This window comes from Orycteropus afer, unplaced genomic scaffold (assembly GCF_000298275.1).
Source record: "Orycteropus afer afer isolate SDZICR_OR568_19922 unplaced genomic scaffold, OryAfe1.0 scaffold00211, whole genome shotgun sequence".
Classification (NCBI taxonomy): domain Eukaryota; kingdom Metazoa; phylum Chordata; class Mammalia; order Tubulidentata; family Orycteropodidae; genus Orycteropus; species Orycteropus afer.
In genome coordinates this window covers 3,472,758-3,480,350 of record NW_006921798.1, presented here as the reverse complement: position 1 = coordinate 3,480,350, position 7,593 = coordinate 3,472,758, and positions in this window count along the sequence as shown.

Here is a 7,593-nt window from a genome sequence, read left to right as displayed (position 1 = left end):
GAGAAAGCCTGCTAAGGCAAGCACACTGGATTTGGGCTTCTAGCCCCTAACAGCACAAAATGAAAATAGAACTTAAAGATTTGGAAAATTCTGTTGCACAAATGTAGGACATGTGTCCTACAATGTTTAGCAAGGACATGGCCGCACAATCTTTTGTTAAAGAGATTAACCCCGTGACTGATGGATCTAACCAACTACCACATCAGAAAATCCATCAGCTTAGACTGAAAGGGACAGAGAAAGAACAAAAGGAAAAGACACTGTCTGCCTCTCAGAATTCTACAGGCAGGAACAAGTCAAAGGAGCTGCATCTGTTGTTTTGCAATAAAAGATAAGGGCCATCAGTGGAGCAGCTGGGGGATCAGTTGAACTGTTGGAGGGAACATGGGTAACAGGGCCTTCTCAGTTTCAAAGGGTGGGGCCATTGTCTCCTGGATCTCAAAGTGTGGGGTCACAGCCTCCTAAGTTTCAGACTTGGATCTTTGCCAACTTGGTTCTAGAATGTGGGACTGCTGTTAAGATGTGCCAGGGATATGGGGCTGTCACCCAAAGTTGAGGGGGTGGGGCTGCCATCCCCAAGAGGCAGAACAGGGCCTGCTGGGCTGAGGGGGCAGGGTCACCACTCAGATGGACTAGGAAAATGGGGCATCTAAAGCCTGCGGAGAGGATTTGCCATCCTGGAGGGCCTGGAAGACAGAGTTAAAGCCAAGGGCCCAGGGGCTTCCACCCAGGATACTGAGGGTGTGGCTAATACAAAAAGACGGGGGCAAGGCCATTGCCCAGATGGCTTCAGAGAAGAGTGGATTATTTTCAAGCCTTGAGAACTAATGTAATTTGTTCTGCTGGGTTTTGGAGTTGCTTGGCGCCCATTATTCCTTCTTTCCTATCAACTTCTCCCATTTACAATGGAAATGTCTACCTTGTACTTGTTCTACCATTACACTTTGAAAGCAGGTATGACAGATCTCACAATTTGTTTGCTGCTTGAGGTAGTTCATAAATGAAGAAGAATTTTGCCCCAGGATGGAATAGGCCTAAAATCTCACTTATATTTGATTTAGATGATTCAGAAAATGAGATTTTGGACTTGGGGTTGATTTAAGACATTTCGGATGATGTGATGGGATAAATGTGTTTCCACGTGGCAAGAGCATGAAGTTTTGGGAGCCAAAGAGTGGAATGTTAAGGAATGAATTGTGTCCCCCAACATGTGTTGTAAATACTAAATTCTATGCTTGTTGTTATAATCCCATTGAGAATGGGTGGTCTTTATTACATTAATGACAAAGAATTAGTGCAGGGTATGTGTATGTCTTAAATCAATCTCTTTTGAGATGTACAGGAGATTAAACAAGCAAGTGAAAGAAGTAGAGATGGAAGAAGAGAGATGCCAAGCCACATGAAAATTGCTCAGGAGCAAAAGTTCAAAAAGACAAGGACATTCTTCCAGAGTTGGCAGTGAAAGGAAGTCTTCCCCTAGAGCTGGCACTCTAACTTTGGCACCCTAGCTTCTTAAACTGTGAGGAAAAAATATCCCTTTGTTAAAGCCATCCATTTGTGGCATCTTTGATGTAGCAGACAGGGAATTGCCAGAAATTCAAGCCAGATTTAGAAGGGGCATAACAACACAACAACGCAACACACTGCTGTGGAGTCAGATCTGATTCACAGCGACACCTCCTTGGGTTTCCGAGGCAGTATCACTATGGAAGTAGATTGCCCATCCTTCTTTCTGAGGAGTGGCTGGTGGGTTTGAACCGCCAGCCTTCTGGTTAGCAATCAAAGGCCTTGAATAAGGAATATCATTGCTGATGTCACATGGATCTTGGCTGAAAGCAGAGAATACCAGAAATATATTTACCTGTGTTTTATTGACTATGCAAATGCATTTGACTGTGTAGATCATAACAAATTATGGATAACACTATGAGGACTGGGAATTCCAGAATATTTAATTGTGCTCATGAGGAACCTGTGTGTAGACCAAGAGGCAGTCATTCAAACAGAACAAGGGGATACTGTGTCGTTTAAAACCAGGAAAGATGTGCATCAAAGTTTTATCTTTTCACCATACTTATTCATTCTGTGTGCTGAGCAAATAATCAAAAAGTGGACTAGATGAAGAATAATACTGCATTAGGATTGAGGGAAAACTCATTAACAAACAGCAGTATGCAGATAACACAACGTTGCTCGCTGAAAGTGAAGGTGACTTGAAGCGTATACTGATGAAGATCAAAGACTACAGCCTTCAATATGAATTACACCTCAACATAAAGAGAACAAAAATCCTCACAACTGGACAAATAAGCAACATCATGATAAATGGAGAAAAGATTGAAGCTGTCAAGGGTTTCATTTTACTTGGACTCACAATTAACACAGAAGCAATGGTCAAGAAATCAGACATAGGTGCATTGGGCATATCTGCTTCAAAAGACCTCTTTAAAGTGTTACAAAACAAAGATGTCACTTTGAGGACTAAGGTGCATCTGACTTAAGCCATTTTTTCTATTGGGTTATATGCATGTGAAAGCTGGGCAATGAATAAAGAAAATGGAAGAACTGATATCTTTGAATTACAGTGTTGGCAAAGAATATTGAATATACCAAGGACTGCCAGAAGAATGAATAAATCTGTCTTGGAAGAAGTATAGCCAGAATGCTCTTTAGAAGCAAGGATGGCAAGACTTCATCCCCTGTACCTTGGACATGTTATCAGGAGGGGCCAGTCTCTGGAGAAGGACAGCATGCTTGGTAAGGTAGAGAGTCAGCCAAAAAGAGGAAGACCCTCAACAAGATGGACTGACAGAGTGGCTGCAACAGTGGGCTCAAACACAGCAACGACTGGCAGGAACTGTACAGGTTTGGGCAGTGTTTCATTATGTTGTACGCAGGGTCACTAAAAATTGGAACTGATTGGGTGGCACCTAACAACAACGGACTTTTCAGAGGTCTGCACATGATGAAAGGTTCCTAAGCTAAAGGCACTAGCATTAAGGAGCCTGATGAGAGGATGATTGTGTAATATGATCTCCTTTTAAAATCTGCAGGCTTTCATTTAAGTTACTAAATTCAAAAAATCATATCTGACTAAATATTTCATAGAAAATAAAGTGAAATGTTGAAGGTCTTCACATTTGCTGATGTGATGATTAATTTTATGTGTCAGCTTAGCCAAGCTATGGTTTCCAGTGATTTGGCCAAACACTAGACTAATTGCTATTCTATAATATAATCTAATTCAATATAAAACAAGCACTTTCTTTAATGTAATCTAATCTATCAATCAGATGAAAGGGGATATTTTTAGGGTGTGGTCTGTCTTCAAACTATAAATAGATATTTTGGCAGAACTCATTCTTTTTTTCTACTCTGCACTGTTCATGTCACCTGATCTAATGATTTTGGGACACAAGCCTGCAAATGTCTCCAGCCTGCTGCCTGACCAATGGATTTTTCACTTGCAAGCCTCCCTCGATCCTGTGAGCAAATCCCTTGGAGTAAATCTCTCTCTCTCTCTCTGTCTGTCTCTCTCTCTCTCTTTCTTTCTTTCTCTCTCTCTCTCTCTAATGATCTATTTCACTAGTTCTGTTTCTCTAGAGAACCAAAATTAAGTCAGTTAGTATGGATTGAATTATGATATGAACATATTAAGATTGATTGTGTGTCACTATAAAGTCCCTGTATGGTGCAAATGGTTTGTATTTGGCTCCTAACTGAAATGTTTGAGGTTAGAATCTACCCTGGAGCACTGCAAAAGAAAGTCCTGGCAATCTCTTTTCTAAGATCACAGCCATTGACAACTCTATCAAACACGGTTCTACACTGAATCATGTGGGGTCATATCAGTTGAAACTCACAACTGCTTGTTTTATTTATTTTTATAGAGGTGACCGTATAAAAGTAAGATTTAGAAGTCACAGAAATTCTCTGCACAGCTTACTCAAAAAAAACTAGGAAACTGAGGGTTTGAACCAAATTTACCTAAATCTTCATGAAACACAAAAGCCCCAAGTGACATCTGGGTTATACATCTATTTCCTTGTCAATAACCAGGGATACAAATGCATCACTAGTCTGCTGTGTAATAAATGCAACAAATTATAAAAAGCTAATTTATCAAAATTACATACAAATGGCAGGATGTTATAATCAGGACAACACCAGTGATAATGGAAATGTTCCCTGTGAATAAGGCAGAATGCCTAGTGACATAGTTAGTTAATGAAACAAACCTCTTCCATACCCTGGCTAAAAAAGTAATTTGCTTCGATATGATGAATGAGGCTGTATGCTTTTGTGCCCATCCAATAGTACTAATTAAAATTAGAAGGAAATTTTCTCTGGATCTCTGCCTTTAAAATGTTACCATGCCGATCACAGCTATCAAAAAATCCCACTAAAATAGGTCAGCATTATTTTGAGAAGCAAAGAGATTGAAGCAAATGATGTTCGCCCACCTAATTACTGGGCATTTTTCAACTGCTCAACTTTGACATGTAAAATGATCTCTAACGTATTCCACATAGTATCAACCCTGTCTCTGAAGCCTGCAACCACTCTTTTATCAGGAGCCATTTACAATGACATCTCAGATTATTCATCCTAGGGTACACTTAAATTATCAGTAAAATCATCACTTGAAAGGGAGCAATCATATGCCCTACAATCATATAAGTAGCTAGGAGGTGACAAGTCAAAAAGCTAAAGAAAACTGGAGTTATGCTGAGGTCAGCTTCAAAAGGAACTCTTTCATCCCCTGAAAGGAAAACTTTACTTTTTTCCCCTGATCATTAAAAAAAAAAAAAAAAAAAAAAATCTGTGGTAGAAAGGTCAGACAATAGAGGAATAGAGAAGAGAATATGTAAAAAGATTAAATGTCACCCTGCAGTGCAGTGAATTACTTCATATGGCTTTTCTAGCTATAGTCTTTGTAACTCCCACCGGATTACTGGGTGGGGCAATGTAAATAAGCAGCGGAGTTATCTGACCTGTGGAGTGAGAAAGCTGAGGGGCATTGGGCAGGAGGCTTGCTGGTGGAGTGGGTGTACCCAGGTGTACTTATTGGCAGAGCTAAAGGAGATTTGTAACACTTGGCCCAAGCAGGGCAGAGGCCAGGCAGAGAAGCTAAGGGCCAGAGAGTTTTGTCTGAGAGCACAGTCCAGAGACTGGACTGTCCTGATTGAAGAACTGTATCCTGAGCACGCCCCTGAACCTGAATTGTAGCCTGTTACTTCCCTAATGAACACCATAATCATGAACATTGTCTGTGAGTTGTGTGTGGTCATTGCAACGAACTACTGAAGTACTGGGTACTGTGGGAGGGACAGTTAGTGTCAGAACTGGGAAAAGGCTGGAGGGTGGCAGCATGTCTGGCATTATAGGAATACGCCTCAGGCTGCTGATGGTGATTCTGTTTTCTTCTTGTGAAGTTACAGGATGTCAGAAAATGCCACTTCCATGCCCTTTTTGTACACCCAAACCTACCAGACAGAGATAACCACTGTTGGTATTTTGAACATCTTTTTAGATGTCGTTATGCAAAAACATAGGAGCTTTGGTAGCGTAGTGCCTAAGGCACTTGACTGCTAACTGGAAGCCTGACGGTTCAAACCCATCAGCCACCCCTTGGAAGGAAGGTTGGGCAATCTACTTCTGTAGTGATACCACCTTGGAAACCCAAGGAGGGGTTGCTATAAGTTGGGTCCGACTCAACGGCACATAAGTACAACAATTGCAAAAGCATTGTATATAAATATATATATGTTTGTGTGTGTGTATACATATATATACATATGTATATAAGGAGCTCTGGTAACACAGTGCCTAAGATTTCTGACTGCTAACCAGAAGGTTGGTGGTTCAAACACACTAGTCACTCCACAGAAGCAAGCCTGGGCAATCTACTTCCATAAAGATTTACCATCTCAGAAACCCAATGGGGGTTGCTATGAGTTGGAATTGACTCGATGTCAGTGGATTTGGTTTTAGGTTTATATATACATATGTGTGTGTGTGTGTGTGTATATTTGTTTTATATATGTGTATATATATATATATATATATGTGTGTGTATATATATATATATATATATATATATAGGAAGTAGGAAGGTACAGAGGCATTACGAACAACTAAGGGAGACAAATTTGTCTGTCAGTTTGTCATCCTGTGCTGGCTTACATGTTTCTGGGAGGCTGGAGGCTATGCCACCATGTTGAAAAATGCCAGCAGGGTTACCCATAGTGGATAGGTTTCAGCCAAGCTTCCAGGCTAAGAAAGACTTGGAAGAAGGATGAGGTCACCCACTTCTCAAACATTTGGCCAGTGAAAACCTTATGAATAGCAATGAAACACTGTCTGATTTATTACTGGAAAACTTTATGAATAGCCCTGAAACATTATCCAACACAGTGCTGGGAGATGAGCCCATCAGGTCAGAAGGCACTCAAAATTTGATTTGGAAAGAGCTGACTTCTCAGAGTAGAGACAACTTAACAACATGGATAGAGTAAAGCTTTCAGGACCTCCATTGGCTGATGTGGCATGACTGAAAATGAGTAGAAACAGATACAAACATCAATTGATAATTGGAACATAGAATGTATGAAGTATGAACCTAGAAAAATTGGAAGTTGTGCAAAATGAAATGAAACACATAAAGATCAATATCCAAGGCATTAGTGAGCTGAAACAGACTTGTTTTGACCATTTTGAATCAGACAACCATATGATCTACTATGCCAGGAATGACAAATTGAAGAGGAATGGTGTGGCATTCATAGTGACAAAGAGGGTTTCAAGATCTATCATGAAGTACGATGCTATCAGTGATAGAATAATATCCATATGCCTACAAGGAAGACCAGTTAACACTACTATTATTCAAATTTACAGACTAACCACCAAAGCCAAAGATGAGGAAACTGAAGATTTCTACCAACTTCTGCAGTCTGAAACCAACCGAATATGAAATCAAGATGTGTTGATTATCACTGATGACTGGAATGCAAAAGGTAGAAACAAAGAAGAGTTATCAGTATTTGGAAAATATGGCCTTGGTGACAGAAATAACTCTGGAGATCGCATGCTAGAATTTTGGAAGACCAATGACTTATTCATTGCAAATACCTTTTTTTCAACAACTATACACATGGACTTCACAAGATGGAATACACAGGAATCATATTGACATCTGTGGCAAGATGTGATGGAGAAATTCAGTATCTTCAACCAAAACAAGGCCAGGAGGTGACTGTGGAACAGGCCATCAACTGCTCATATGTACATTCAAGTTGAAGTTGAGGAAAATTAAAACAAGTCCACAAGAGCCAAAATATGACATTGATTATATCCCCCCTGAATGTAGAGACCATTTAAAGAATAGATTTGGGTTCCGGAACTATGGCAGACTAGGCAGAAAGACTGTACAGACCATCTTCAACAATGAAAAGGGAAACCAATTAACACAGACACAGAAGATAATCCTGGACACCTGAGCCTTGAAGGGAAGAATATAGAAGTGGACTAAACCCCAACTAGCAGAAGAATTTGCATGAAAATACCAAAAAAAGGAGACGGTGCTGCGGA